This window comes from Manacus vitellinus, unplaced genomic scaffold, assembly GCF_001715985.3.
Source record: "Manacus vitellinus isolate BGI_N305 unplaced genomic scaffold, ASM171598v3 scaffold_14_pilon, whole genome shotgun sequence".
In the NCBI taxonomy this organism is placed as follows: Eukaryota; Metazoa; Chordata; class Aves; order Passeriformes; family Pipridae; genus Manacus; species Manacus vitellinus.
The window spans coordinates 13884166-13900789 of record NW_021939063.1 but is presented as its reverse complement, the minus strand read 5'-3'; the positions used below and the strand labels follow the sequence as shown (position 1 = coordinate 13900789).

Genomic DNA, 16624 nt, shown 5'->3' with positions numbered 1-16624 from the left:
ATTTTTACTCCCTTGCCTATTTGCCATAGGTGCTGGATAGCACATAGCACTAACTAACAGCTACATTGGATAGTAGAAGTGATGGACTTAGGTCTAAAAATTGGCAATGCAAACTGAACTCAGACACACTTAACTCATTTTCCATTTACCACTCCCCTTTGATCAGACAGCACAAAATTGTATTTTTACAGTGCTTGTGCAGTACCTATCTATTTATTTTTCTCAAACCAGTAATAAAATAAAAATTAAGAAGGAAAGCACCAAAGTTTCCCAACGATGTCTGCAGTATGTGTGTCATTGGTCTGTAGAAGGCTGCCTAATCTCATTATGTGGTTCCTCTTCCCTTTTTAACTATACTAAAAGACAGCTAAAAAGACTTTAGTTAAATGCTTTCCTCAGAATACATTCCAGGCTAGCAATTGTGGTAATTCATGCAAGGATATTGGGTAATTACAAATGGAAGGAGAATTATTTCAGATAGGTTGGGCTGGTAAGAGAAGCTGTTGACGTGACAGCTTCTCTTCAAAGTTAGGATTCTGACTTGAGAACCTTGAGAAGCCAAAAATCATACAGTGATGTTTTAAACTAGGGACTAAAAGATAACAGAGCTTCCTAGAGATTATTTGGAAGGTTGTGAAATGATCAAGGCGGGATATTTTGAAAAGATTTGGAAAGTGCTTAAAGCTTCTAAAGATACCAAACCACTTCTTTGTGCAGGTGCTAATGTTTATTTAATCAAGCCTGTCTGTAAATTAATTCATTCTAGAACTGCTAAGGAGGAAAAAAAATGGTTGAAAAGGGATACAGAGGTCAGGCAACCATGTGTTTCTGGAGAAGCACACTAACCTGAGTAGTGAGAGCAGTAGAACTAAAGGATGTTCAGTTACATGATATGTCATACTGCTTTGTATAGAATGTGTTTTATATGCTGACTATTTATAGTTAAAGGCCAAAGTCAAAGGGCTTGTTGAATCTTGTTTTGGCCTCTAATACAGGGATTGACTGTAGAAATGGGGAAGAGGGAGCTCTGTGATGATTCCTGTTTCCACACCATCTAATTCAAACCATCCAAAACCATTGCTTTATGCAGCTGCAGAAGAAAAGCATTTTTTTATCACTTAAATGTATTCCAACTGCAGAAATCTAGTTTGTTGCTGACATTTTCCTTGCACATGGACATGATAGTCTCGGTTTGGAGTCTGTCAATGTGTGGAAATGCTACTCTTGCCAAGAAGAGGACTGTATACTTAATTTTTTTTTCTGAGTTCTGTAATGCAGAGGGGCGATAACAAGTTAATCAAATCCTAGCCTGAGGGTACAGGCAGTAGATATTGATAGGTTTACAACTGAGTGTCTGCACAACACCATTTCTCTAGAAAAGGCCTGTTGTTCATTTCCAGTTTATGTTTTGGTTTATCAAATTACTAGGCAGAACCACAGCTCAAACAGTTGAAAACAGATAAGTGTCACTGAATAGTTAAACACAGGACTCTAGAATCAGCATAGAAAAAAAAAAACAAACAGCTCTCTGTTCGTAAGTTGATTCTCACCTTTTTCTTTAATTTATGTTCACTTAGTGGTACAGATAGTGACAGGATAGATCAAAGACATGAAAATGTGCCTTAGACTAAAAGGCTTCAGGAGCTCAGTTCATTTGGCTTATTCAAGAAATGACTAAAGGTTTAATTAGTTGATCTGGAGTTAATTACTAATACCAGACTCTATAATCTGGTTGACAAAGATTTTAGAAGATCCAGAGGCTGAAATTGGGTTCCATTATTTTGCAAGTTGCGCAACTCAGTTAAGTTTTGGGAAAAACTTTGGCCTGGTCAGCTGCATGATCACAGTGATCCCTCCCAGCTGTAGAATCCCTAAAGTGGAGGGTCACAGTCCCTAACTAGGCTCTCAATGAGATAGGCTTAACAGTCATGGAACATCAATACATTTCTATTCCTATGTATCTTCTGGCTCTTTCAGCCTCTTCATAAAAAAGCTTAAAAACATTGATGGTAACAACAGGACTACCTAATTCCCATTCTAAGGAAATATTCAAGTTTAGAATCTGAAAATAAAAAGCAAAAGCAGATTTCATTACATTTATGATGAAATCAAGAAAACTTAAGTACCACAAATATAAAATCTATGATACCGAAATTTAACATGGAACATTTTGAAAAATAAAATAAAAACCACTAAAAATGTCTGCCAACCTAAAAGTAACTCTAGTGCCATCTTTGATTACAGACTGTATGCACCTACTGTAAATGTATATGGGAAGGTAAGCTAGTGAATTTAATAAAGAATCAGAGATTCGCATTTACATTACTCTTGATCATCATTGTAAAATAGAAAGGTCTTGTCTGGTTATTGAAGTGCTTTTATACTTTTCCTTCCCCACTTCTCTCACCCTCATTCCCTGCTTTCTGCATATCTTACAGATCACATCAATAATGTCAAAAATAGAAACGTTACTGATCTTTGAAATATAAACCCTATGCAGCCCAGAAAACTGTCTTTTGACATTCCTGTGATGTTCATATACTGGAGGAATTCAGAGCAAAGAAAAGTGGGATGATGGTGCTCTACACTGCAGTGTATTTCCCTGTCTGTACAGACACACCTCACTTTAGGCCACTTTGCAGCAAAGCTGTTGGTCCATTTAAACTGCACAACATTCTCATGGAATTAGCCTCCTTCATTTTTTCCTGAAAGTGACTGCTTATTATAAAGTTTTGCTTTTGAAATGTTTAAGCATGCATGGGGAGTCTAAATCTGTCACTGCATTTTGTTTCTTCTCTTTAAACACAAAAGTGTGTTTGTTACCTACAGCCTCACTGCCTGTAGCCAAAGGATTTGCAAGGCATTATGTTTTTAAACAATGAATAAATAATTAAGATTAAGAAAGAAGTTCTGTGACAGCTGTCTTAGCAAGCAGTAGCTCTTCCATCTACGGCAATTACCAACTGTGTACAGATTTCTGACAGAAAGTAGGGAAAAGGTTCTTAGTGAATTAATCATATTCATAGATGAAAAGGGAGGGAAAGGAATAAGGCACTTTTTCATTAGAAGGAAAGTCCAATTTTTAAAGGTACAGAATCAGTGTGAACCCAGTTTGGACAATGCAATACCAAGGCAAAAATCCAGGTGTGAGAGCAGGTGTATAAAAGGCACTGCCTTATTCAGCTGCTGAGGGTCTTTTTTAATTGAGTTTATTTACATGGGTTATGTAGCAGCACAAAGTGCGTTCTCATGGCTCTTATTTTTTATGTCTCCTCTATTATTTTAGAATGTAAGTGATTTGGGATGTGCTACTGTCTCAGACATATCTTACATATATACTTCCACAGGTATGCATTCCTGAGATACTCATGTGACTTTCTATATGTCAGTCAGTGTATTTTGAACAGCTGTTGTGGAAGAGATTAGTAATAATGAAAAATGATTAATGATTTAAAATTTACATGGTTACAACATTTGATTTATTATTTTATGAGATGCCAGCAAGTATATTAAGAAGAACCTAGGAATGTGACATATAATTAAAAGGAGCAGTTGGAATGTGGGCTGGGCTTTCTGGCAACCATCCATGGGGAACATGGCAGTAGGATTGCCACTGGGAAGAGTAGGATTGTATAATGGATTTGTGTACATGAGGAGATGATAAAAGAAGACTCAAAACTGATCTTGCAGATGTTGACAGCATATAAAAGTAAAAGAAAAATAGAGCAGCATTTTACCTTTTGTTAGTATGAGAATATAGGTAGCCAAGACCCTGTATTCTAAGTCAAAAGTATGTGTTGTATCTGAGATGAAGAACCTACTCCAGTCTTTTTTTTTCCCCCTAAGTCCATCTCACCTCATATTTACCCATAGTTGTGTAAATGACATATTTTCTGCTAATGAGTTTGCACTCAGCAGTTTTTCAAGTTCATGGAAGAGGCTTATGAATACTTGGATAAATGTGGTTTTCAGTGGAATGTAGAAGAAAAGCAAAGCCAAGGTGGGGGTGAATGTGTCCTGGTGACATACTGTCAGACAATTCTAAGATTATGCCACCTGTGGAAAAGCAAAGTACAGTACCAGGAGTGACACACAGCAGGAGCTCATCTGGTTACGTCAGCATTGCATGAAATGTAGGAAACACAAGAGGGAAATCTCAGTATCAACTGAAAACAACTCCTGTTTTTGAGCTTTTGCAGTTGGTCTTTGTTTATATGATAAGGTAAACTTTACGTTCACTGTTTGCAGAAAGGGGAAAAGCCCAGGTTCCCTTCTTTTCAGTGCTTCAGACATTTCTGGACAAAAGCACATTTTCTCCTATTTTCAATCCTGAACTTAGATCTCTGTTTGCTGTATGAACTATTCTTGTTTGATCTCCTTTGTGCTTGTGATTATGACATGTAGCTTTCTCTGAGATGAATTACATATGAAGAAGTTGGGCAGTGTCTCAAGGCAATTGGATGTATGATGTCAGCTGCAGGTTATTGGGAGATGACAAAATGCTGCTTTCTGCCACTTGTTCTCGCTGGGTATTACTGTCCCATTCAAAGCAGCTGTCATAAACTGTTCTGTAAGCTCTTCCCAAAACTGGCTTGGTAAAAGGAATCGGATCAGCGTTTTTTCATAGCAGAGTGAAAATAGAATCATGTTGACAGAAGGAGGGTGGGGGTGACCATATGAGAATCTATCTACCAGCCCTGGACAGTAGTCTCTGGGATGTGGTGGAGGAGGTAGACATGTGCCAATAAAGGTAGCCTGGGGAAAGGATAATCTCTTTGTTTGGATCAGAGCAGATGCAGCTTGAGAAATCTGTTTGATTTTACCTTAAAAAAAACCCCAACGAAACAGAGAATAAAGCGAAACAATTTATCTTGGCAATAGAAGGGAAGTAGGCTTATATAAGTTGATTTAAGTAATGGGAGGTTTTTCCTTTGTTGTCATTTCTAGTTTACTATATATATAATCTTGTTTTACTTGCTAAGTTTTATAATGGAGAAATATTTCCTAGAGGATAAACCTTCATCCCATTAACACAGCTGACAGTGCAATTAAGTGCATTCTGCAGCTTTGCAAGACTTAGTTATCCATTGAATTTTCTGTACTTATTTAAAGTCATTGAGCAAAGAGTCCAAACATACTACCAGATAAAACCCCAGATTTTCAAATTCTAAATACTCTTAATTATTTTAAGTGTATTTTTGTTTTCATCACTAGTGAATGTCAGGGGAAAAGACATGTATATATATAGACATGTATAAAAGGTATATGCAGAGAGAGATATCCTACATGATGGAGAGTGGTGCAATCTGTTGTCACACCAAAGGATTTTGATATATATATATACACATATATATATGTGTGATTCACTGAAGTATTGCAGGAAATCTTACAGATACAAGATAGTTTTGTGACCATGGTTCTGCAACTAACTTGTCAAGTCCTGCATCAGAAGAATTTTAATTTAAGGTGCAGCACGAGGTTCATATCTCTATTTTCCTTCCCATCCAGAGACAGGCAGACTGCAGCTCTGCACTGCCTTCCATTTGTACAGCACACAGCTTTTGAGAACCATGATAATATTGTACACCAGCATTTTAGTGCTTACCTGTTTTCCCATAGTTTGTTTCCAGTGAGATTCCATTGGATAGCCTCAGGCACAGTTCCTCAATTTAAACTCTGTGACTGCTGACGAGTTTTAGACCTGGCTCAGCAGTCTGGTGCTCTTCAGCACAGCACCAAATGCACACCCCTGCCCCACAAAGAGTTATGTTCCACTGATTTCCATGGGCCTAAAATTCAGCACCTACTGAGACTGAAACCTCTGCCTCTGTGGAACTCACATCTACATGTTTTAGCTTGGGCTTTTTGCACTTTACTCCTAGTAAAGGCCTGGGGTGAATATCACACAAACACTTAAATGCCAGTCATTCTAGATGCACAACCACATCAGCACCTTGCTGGTACAAATGAATAGGCTTGTTCTGAACAGACTTAGTTCTGGAAATGTTTCTTTCTAGGTTGATTTACGGGTCTGTTTAAATTAGCTTGAACAGGGAAATGTCTACCCTTGACTCAGAAGAATTCTTAGACTGTGAAAAGAGTTGATTACTGTCTTTGAAGTGCCCAAGGTGAAGTGTTGATTGGAGTGAGGAAAAGTGGGATGTGGTGGGTAACTCACAAAAGGACCATATTAACTTGTCTACATATAGTGAAGTCTACAATAATAACTATCTTCCATGAATGACTTTCTGATTCAGGAAGGCACACCAAAGTCCTTTCTGCTTTCCTGCTTGTCGCTCAAGCTGAATTAAAGCTGAATTAAGCACAGTCTCTGAGCATGTGCAGAGAGTTATTCACTTTTTCTTTTTTTTAGAAACTTCGTATCAATAACTGCCTCACCTAAAAGGTGATAGATTCTGCTTTAGAGAGGATGTGTGCTCTCTGCAGGGAGAAGAAAATATGTTAGAATCAAGTATCAATTTTGGTAATGATATGTCAAAATAAAGCATAAAATTTCCCCAAAAGTGTTGGGTCTGGAAAGTTACTCTTCAGCTTTCATTTATAATGGAGAATGGGGCTTATACTAATGAACCATGTTTTAACTTTTTCATTATGTGACTACATTTTAAACTCAGGAAGTTACATGAACTTTTAGTACAATGCTTATGCTGATTTCTTTTTAATACTGACATGATTTATACTGGATACATTGCTCAGCATTTACCTACAGCTTTTTATGACATTTCATAATATCTACCAGTACAAAAGGGTGGATTTTCACATCCTTTGATACATTAAGCAAGTTATATTTCATAGTATTGTCATGGGATTTGGAAAGATATTTTGAGTTCACAGTCATGTTTTGAGAATTTTGTAATTAAGTCTCCATTCCCTATTATAATGTGTTTGAGAGGGGAGCAAGTGAGCAGCAATATGGTTTAAATCAAATAATCATAATTGACTTCTAAAAATCTCTCCTTAATAACAGTTCCTTCCTTGCTGCCTCTGACATTAGACTGCAATATGTGCACTCTACTGGTTGATGTTTTGGCATTTTTGGACTTTTTCTTATTATCAGTCTTTGGCATATACCCATCAGCAGCCCAGAGCCCGGTTAGCTTATAAAATCTCTGCTATCATACACTGCCAGGTGCCTTAGCAAATTACTTTTACCTTATTACATCATCAGGCCTGGCTCTCTGTTAAGTTGGGAAATACAGGTATGTTACAGGGAAGATCTTTTCTTTAAAGAAGCTGGAGAACAGTTAGTGCATGATCAGGTGAAAAATCAATTTTTCCCAATCCTTTTTGATTGAGGTTAAAAAAAAGAAAAAGATTCCACTGGATTGCAGATTGTCAGGGACCTATCCAGGTATATTTATATAGTGAAGTAGTAGCCTTAGTGCAAAGATGTTGCTGTGCCTTTACTGACAGAGCAGAAGAATCAAGATAGAAAATAAAATTTGATCTTCAATTACACTGTCTAAAGCTAATCTGCTGCTTTGAAAAACAAAAGCAATAGTATAAATTTTAGCTTAGAAAAGTCTGTCTGACTGTCTTCCGTCTGTTCTTCCCATCCTGATGCTGTGATAGAGCTGCTGTTCTGGTGTTTTTGAAGTACAGGAAGCAATTTTATCAGTGCTTTCCATAACTGCTGAGTTTTTCTCTGATGGATGCTGAAGTCCATGAATATTTTCAAGCATTTCTTTCAACAGGAGATATGGTTTATGTCAACTCAACTAACAAACATAAGGCACGCAATATGTTGCTGAGAGTCTCGAGCTGTGTAAATCCAGTATCAAGCTGTAAAAATCAACGTTTTTAAAAACTGGTTCATGAATGTAAAATACAATTTAAAGTTCAATAAGAAGTAAAAAGATAAAGAAGTCTTCATTAATAATAATCTAAATTCATTTTTCCTTAAATTAATACCACACTGAGACTAATTCCATGTCATTGGATTTGAAATATATTCAAATGTTAGCAACCATTTTGACTCGGTAACAGTGATTGCTCTGAGTAAATATGGATTTATAAAAGAAGTGATTAAAAAGTATTTTACAGGTCTTGAAGTATATTTGGACTCCACTCATTTCAGAGACAAGATGACTATAAATATTTTCCCATGGATTTAAGTTCAATTTTAATTTTTGTTCTCATTTTCAGAATTCAATTTTTTCTCGTGTCTTTTTTTCTTTTTACAAGGTTGCAATACTATTTTGCAGAAATAGGCTTTATCTCTTTGTCTTACACAGTTCTCTGTAGAACATGTGTATTGTCTTTTGTGCCTCTCTTTGTCTCTCTTGTCGTTTATCATTTTACTGCCTGTTGAAAGTGTCAATTTTATCGTGTGACTTCAACCTTTGTTTAAAAGCTTTGTGTTATTATTATTGTTATTACTACTATGGAAAGCTGACAATCAGTTAGTTGTGTGCTCTCACATTGTTTTGTGGATTGTAGATTGCAGAATAGTTTGATTTGGAAGGGACCTTTAAAGGTCATCTGCTCTAATTTCCCTGCAATAAGCAGGGACATCTACAATCGATCATGTTGCTCAGAGCTTCAGAACTCTGTCCAGCCAGACCTGGAAGGTTTCCAGGGAAGGAACATCAACCACCTCTCTGGGCAACCTGTTCCAGAGCCTCACCAACCTCATCATAAAAAATGTCTTCTTTAAATCTAGTCTGAATCTACCCCCTTTTAATTTAAAACCTTTACCCCTTGTTCTGTTGCAAGATGTTTTCTTTATTTGCTTGCAATTGTTTCCATCCTTCCTATCTTTTTACCTTTATAATCACCAGTACTTTAAGAAATTATTTGCAAACACTGTGAATGCATTACAACTTTGAATAATTCTGAACTCACAGTCTTTAGTAACAAAACCACCAGGTCTAGTCTGTGCTTTTCTGCTTACTGTATTTACTTCTTGAATACTGAAAACATTGCAAAAGGAGATCTCAGACTTCACAAATTGTCTTTAAGTTTTGCTTGAACAGTTCAGAGACTGGTAAAGAATATTACCTGTGTCAAATGGCATTTCCACTGCATGATGTTCACTGCATGTTAAAAGATGAGTTTATGCACTACAAGTCAATAAATGCAGACTCTAATCAAAAGTTTTGCTTGCATAGGAAAAAAAATCTGCTGCATGTAATAGAGCCTTCTCTAAAAGATATTGAAATGTGATGAACCACAACCATTTTTTGATTAAGTGAGGTTTTTTCAATTTGATACTCAAAAAGAGCTATGAATATCGTTCAGTCATACTTTCCTATCAATGTCTTCCAACTGGCTGCCAAAATTGAGATTACCTATTTTCTAGAATATTAGAACCAAACCAAAATCATTTCCCAAGGGATGCAGAAAGATTATAATCTGCAACTAGCACATATGCAAAACCCTTTTCCTGCAAGGTGTGAAATTAAGAAATAAAATCTTGTCTGTCACTGTTGCATGTGATTTTATGGACTTTGCTTCTGAAAATTCAACATCTCGGAGTTGTTATTTAAATAGTCATGGCCACATACTGTCCTGGGCCACTATATTTATATTTTGAAATCCTTCCCCTGAATTGTTTGTCTTCACATTTTAAGATCTCCAGGACAGTGTTTGCTCTCCCTAACTTTGGACATTGTTTAATGTAAAAGGAACTTTTTTAGTCTAACTGATTTAGTCGAGGTTGCAGACAATGTTCTATCTTCCCATGTTTCTTTGTTTTAACTCTTGTTACCTATTGGATAAAGATGCACAGACTTCTCCACTTATTCCATCTGGTTTTGCTCAAATTCTACCTCAAATCTGATTCCCAAAGTTTCCTCAGGCTGCTGCTTTGTTCTTGCAAAGGGCTTTGGCTTCACAGATTTTTATTTTTTTCCCCTCAATTCTCTGTCTTTAACAGCAAACCTTTTGGAAATGTTGGCATCACCACACGAGATGTGTGCTGTGCTTTATCTTTCTTGTGTTCTGGTCTGTCCCTGGCTGTGGATCTAATCTGGATGTTTCTAATACATCCACATCACCATGGCAACTAGATGTCAGATACTGACTACATGGTAACATCAAGTATTTCCTCTAAAAAGCCCAACTCTCCACCACTCCTTATTCAGCAGCTGTTGCTTGGTTACTCAGAGTTGGGCTTTGCCTTTTGACAAATGTGAGCCAGTGAAGGTTTGTTGCTGACACTATCTCAGGTACAATATTAAGAGGCTTTTCGACCTCTCACACCTCTGTCAATCATGATGCCCCCCCTACTTCCTTGTTGCTTCCAGGGGCAAGAAAGTGACCAAAATTTCTGAAAATCTTCAGGATTGAATGTGTAAAACCATTTAATTAAATGGTTGTATGGCAAATTAAAAACTAACTTCTGCTTGGTATGGAGTGGAGACGATTGACCTCTGACAAAGAATCATAGAAGTTTATCTAAAGATACATTTTATTCATTTTGTCACTGTTTTAGAATGCAATAATAATTTGTCTCTCCATCCTGCTACATAACACAGACCCTTTGATTTTTCTTGGATCTGTCTTGTGTGAAGAGGAGAAAAGGCGGCCTGCTCTTCTGGTTAAGTATTAGTGTGCTTGGCCAGAATATAAACTGTTTCAAAATACTGTTCGGCTGAAAACTTGCAAAGACATTTTTACACTGTACTTTGTTTATTTAGGTGTCTTGCAGCTTTTATTTGGCACATTCCTGAAGGAGCAAATAGTGTTTAAGAATCCATAACTGATTTTGTGCTGTACTCATCCCAAGATGCATTTGTGCATCTGCTCAGTGTTTTTAGTAAGTTTTAATACTAATACTATCTTCAGAGGTTTGGGAACCAGCTGAATAATTTCATATCTTGTATGAATAAAACTTCCATTTTACTCCAGTTGTGCAGATGGTCTTTGCAAGGAAGAGGTGCTACACAAGGATTATAAAAGCACTACAGCAGTAAGAGCCCGTTGATTTGAGAAGATAAGAGATGATGACTTGTCATGTGTGATAAGTGTGCTGTCATACTGTGTTGATGTTCCTGGGAATGTAGCAACAGAGGTTTATTTGTTATAGCCCAGCATGACTGTAATGCATTTAACATGCTAAAAAATATTCTCTCTAAAGGTCCTCATGCCTCCATTTGTTGTATGCAAGAGGCATGATGTGTTGATAGAATGTCTTTAGCATCTTCTCTTCAAAGCATTATTTGTTGCTCCTTGCTGCTCTGTGCTGTGTAGCTACGTTGGCCTGTTTCTGTAACTCCACATCTCTGAATATCAGTGCAGTAAGAATTAGACATTTACTGTGAAATGCTAGTTTGCAGGTTTGCATGGTCTTGTCTTTTAAATGGCTTTTGTAAAGATTTGTGGACAGGTCTGTCCTTGAGAGATTTCTGTGAGGATGACTTCTATTTCCAGGGCTGTGTCATATATCACTTTGACAACAGCTCTGATAAAATTGTTCCTTTTGCTATGTTGTGTGTTAAATATTTTGCAGCACAGTTGGTTTGATTTGGCAGCAGTCACGTTTACTTTCTTTTCCCCTGATTTGCAGTGTGTTCCCCTGGCTTCCTGTATTGTTTGTCGTGACACTTTTCCTGCCCTGCCACTTGCAGAGGTTTAAATTTCCTGGCTGCTGACAGTCACTGTTCAATCAGCCTGTGCAGAAATTTCTTCTTGCCACGTGTCAGAACTGGATCCTTTTTTTGCAGTATTCATGACTAATTTTGCTTCTGTGATGAAAATGCTGTGGATATAGGGCATGTGTTAGATTTGCTTAATTCCTGTGTTCTGAGACTTTGTTTTCTCTTTTCCTCTTGGAAAACTGTTTCTGGCAGTGGTCTTTCATGTTGTTCACCTTGTCTCTCAGTCGTGCCCTGGCATCCTAGAGCTCAGTGGTGTGGTATTTTCCTACCAGTCTTTCAGGTTTCATAGTGTTCAACTTGTGTCATTCAAAAGTGTGGAGATCAGTCTGTTTTACTGAAAATACAGAAGTATCCTGGTATCTGCAGTCACATTAAGTTATGGAGGATAATCTATCAGGATTACTGGGTTTTGACTTTAGTTCTCCTCACCTCAAGGCAGTTGCTGGGTGGGCAATCTCATTTTGTTTAGACTGTGTTAGAGGTAGGTCTGACTGCCTCATATGCCTGGCTCCTTGGACGATAGCTTTATTAAAGCAGCATCTTTCTAGTTCTTCCTGGGATTTCCTTTATTTGGCTCCAAGGTCCTTAATCTTATTTCTTTTTTTTTTTTTTAGAAATGTAATGTTCTGTGTTCATAACTGGTGCCTATATACAGTTTCCAGAGCTTTACTCCAACCTACTTACAGTTCAGCCACATATGGGTTGCCTTTAGCTGTTTCATCTAATAAGTTAAGCAAGGTCCAGCTAGGTCAGTACCTCATGGGTGACCTCAAACGTCCACTGATTTGCTGTAGGTCGTTTTTAATAACTCATTAGATGGCAAACTCTTAGTAGAGGCAGAAATGAATCTCTATCCCACAATGGTGTTAGTGAGGAGTTTTCAGCTGTAATTCTGGCTTTCAAATGAACTAAAGTTGAATCTCAGGCCACCTTGAATAAAAATAAATATTAAAACAAAAAAACCTCAACACCATAAAACAACCCAGATCAACACCCAAATGCACTTATGAAACTCAACATAAAAATAAACATGTCTGGCCATACTTCAGTTCTTCTGCTGCCACTTCAGAGGAGAAGGGGAAGTTATTTGGGCAATGTTGGAAGATGAAGGCACTAAATGCCTACTACTATGCCTTTATACAGTCATGTACTTGAAGTCTTTACCATCCCATATACTTACAAGGAGGGAATGTGATTTCTGACATTGGTGAATGGTTCCCAGCACATGAAGCAAAATGGACAAACACCTAATTTTATGTCTGCAGATGGCCAGATGCTTTGATCTGTGAGATGATGCATCCACATAACCCAGTGGAGTCAGAGGGAGGGGAAGAGAGAGAAAAAAGGGAAGGCAGTTGCCAAAATTGGCATCCAGCCCCAGCTCTTGAATGTGCTGGACCACCCTGAAAAGCATTCATATTAGTGTTTAGTAGTGTAATTATTAGATTGTTGGTATATGTCCCAGCAAAGTATGTTATTTGTTATTCTTTAAAATATGATCAGACTAAATATGTTGTCAGTGTCATAAAACCTAAGCTAATATTGTTGCTATCTCTGTGCCAGAAGAGTGTTGGATTGTACATTCCTTTTCCAGGGCTGGACCCTGTAAGCTGTGCTTGTACTGCTTTATTATATCACAGGACTGCTGTGCAACATTAAGGGCCGCCCTTGAGGCTGTCAGATATTACAAGAAGGAACACCATTCTCAGTGCCAGCATCTGTGACAGCTTTCCAGGAGAAAATAATGATTATATCACAGAAGTCCTGTAATAGGGGAAAAAAAGCTTAAGAATCAATAATAACTTCTTTCCTTGATAATAAAGCAGAGTATGGCAAGAAAGAGAAGTACTCTGCACTTCCTTCATAGTCACATTCTTTAGTGGTCTCCCTAATTTTCTGTAAAACTTGCTGGGATAATTGGAATGCAAAATGAGTTGTGTGTGTATTAGTTTCGTTCCATAGCCTTTTTATAGTCTAGATACTTTTATGGATCCTGTGACTAAAAAACCCAACCAATTCATTACCCTTGGCATGCTCTTGCACATCTTTCAGACTGCACACCATGGTTGCTGTTTTTGAGACTTCAGACCTCTCTCTTCAGGTCAGCAGAATCTATGACAGCAACTTAATTGCTACATGCATTTGTGCTGTTCTTTGGCAATTTCGTTTCAGTTCCCTGTCACTGTACCTATTTGCCTGGGGGTTGGATTGTGTTAAATATCAGTAAAAACAGGTAACATCTATACAAACAAAATCCCATATAATTGCAAGCCAGCTCATCTAAATGGCAAGGGAAAGGAAATATTTTAATTATCTTTTAGCCTCCAGGAAGCAAAAGCAGAAATTATATTTCAAGAACTGTGGTGAAAGCTATTTACATTTATTATCTTTGAGCCCCATAACATCACGTTAATGATTTTGTATTTATATTAAGCTTTACCTTTTATTCTTTTTCTCCCTCCCCAAATTTCTGAATATTCACAAGCATTAATTTACTACTTTTGACATGTAAGTATCTTGGGGTGCAAATGTTGCTCAGCAGTAATTTAAAAACTTAAGAATACTGTTTCTAAGTGAAGTACTGGGAGCAATTTAAACCATTTAGTGTAATTATTAAAATTGGAAATTGCCTAGAACTACAAGGTTAACATACAGGTTATTAGATGATGAGACTGTAAAATTTTTATGAGGACAGATGGTCAGTAACTCAGTTGTATTTGGGGTGATGCATGTGGACAGAGATGCATCCACATCACAGCATTATCAGATTTAGAACAAGGAGCTCCAGTTTTAATCCCTCAGCCTGAAGGTTCAGGAGCCAGTAAAGATGTCCAATTTCCACACAAGTCTGCTGTTTGGTACTGTAGGTACATTTTTTTCCCCATTACTTTCCTTTTCTTTGTATTCTAAGGATGCAACTGATTGTGACCATATTTACTTTTTTTATAAAAATGGTTGCACAAAATGTAATTTGATACATTTAAAAAAGAACAGCCAGAATAACAAACATGCAGGGTGTGGGAAGGCAGTGAATTGTCACCAGCTTTCATTCTGAAGGAACCCAGTCAACATAGGTCACGTTTTAGTTGTGCCCTTTTATTTAAAATCCCTCCTTTATGCTCCTTTCAGTTAAAAAGATTCTGTTAGTTTCAGCATCACTAGATTAATGTTTACAGTGATCAGCATTTGGATGATTAGTGTTGTTAACTTGATGCAGAATATAGACTCTGCCAGTCACACTCAAGGAAAACCTCCTGATTTTATTTGCATGGAGCTCTCTAATCTGTAGTACAGATATATAAACATGTTAGGTGGCTCTTCATAGATGGGCCAAGAAAAGTAATCCAAAATATCCATGGATATTTTAATGTGATTTTTAAAAGTGATTTATATTTCTATTTTTTATACATCAATTTATTTTTTCAAATATTGCCATTGGGAGGACTTCACATTCAGTTTAGAGCTTAAGAGGTGGCTGACTACAGTTGTTCCATGACCTTATGGAGCTGGAGTGTTTATAGAATTCAAAGAAAATTATTATTGGGTTGGAAGGCAGAGTGAAAGTTCTGCTCACGAGTGGCACTATAGCACAGGTTCATTAGGAAAGGGCATTAAAAGTTAGCCCTAAGAGACATGTGAGGAATTGATAAGACAGTAAAACACTAAGATACAATGTACAGTCTTGGAATGAGATCCAAATGTAAGTTGCTAAGAACCACTGCAGTTTATTTAAAATATAAATTAGGATAAAATTATTCTGTTTGATTTGTTTGGCTTTTCACTGATCCTGCAGACTGAAGGACATGTGAAGATCTTGTAGCCCTCTGGAGGCTTGAGAAATGGTTCCTTCTTTTTAACTCTAAGCAGGTTTTTCTAGCAAGACTAGAAAAACAGACCAAACAAAAAACCCGACCCTTCTAAACTTTGTTGCTCTTTTCAAAGAGGGATTAAATTTACCACCTTATCTCAGTATTGTAATGCTAAGTCAATAATGCCACAGCAACTTTTAGTGATTCACATACTCCACTAGAACTTGTGAATAGAAGCAGAATAAGAATATCAGTGTTTGAACTGGGAAGTTCCAGTGGACTGAGGAGAGGATTCTCATTTTAGGGCTTCACCCCTCAGGTAATGTCCAAATGTCGAACAATGGATTGACATTTTGGAGTGCTGAAACAGGAACATATTTTTATAAACTGATGATAGATCCCAGTCTTGGCAGTTAATTTGTGATGTCTTGGTCACAGCTTGTTACTGGGGTAACTGCAGACTGGGAAGCAACTGGACAATGGATGTTGCCAGCTAGACTAAGCTGAAGGAGTACCCTTGGACTAGGGCATTGGTTTGTTTGATATGTGTCTGGTTGGAGAGATTTTAAGCGTATATTTCATCCTCTAGAGAAAGAAGTAACTCTACTTGACAGTTTTTAAAAATAACAGCTGTTTTGTTGACCTTGCTTTTTCACATTCCATCTATATAAACCTAAATATTTAGGTGAAAGCAACATGCAAACTTGTGTAGCTGAGATTTCCCTTTTTCTTCTATTTTTCTTGATGAATGCCAGGGAAGATAACAATTCACCTTTTTTCCACTCCATTAAAATAGCATTCCAAGCAGTCTTCAGAAATCAGTCCAGCAACATTATTTTGCAAGCTAATGGATGCTTTATTTCAAATGCTTGAGCAAATGTTACTGTGTATTCATGTATGCACACTTTTGCAAATTAAATAATGCAGCTGTGATTTCAGTTCAGTTTTTTCCTTTCTATTCTGCTGACTTCACATACAGATTGATTTGGGAATATGGTGTATCCTAATTGTTTCTCACCTTTCAAAATTCATGGTTTGAAATTCAGTAAGTTTTTAAGACATGTTCATTGATTTCTCATTTCCCACTATTGAACCAAATCTGCAGCTTTAAAATGGGCTTGGGCTGCCTGTGCTTTTAGGGATTGATAGATGGGGATGTTTTAAACAGAACAGTTTCAACATCAAGGATTTACT

General features: G+C 37.1%; 1 protein-coding gene across 6 annotated transcripts in view; it reads left to right on the top strand.

Moving 5' to 3' along the window:
- Positions 1-16624, top strand: part of CACNA2D3 (calcium voltage-gated channel auxiliary subunit alpha2delta 3) — a 403064-nt gene that overhangs the window by 166821 nt on the left and 219619 nt on the right. The window lies entirely within an intron of this gene.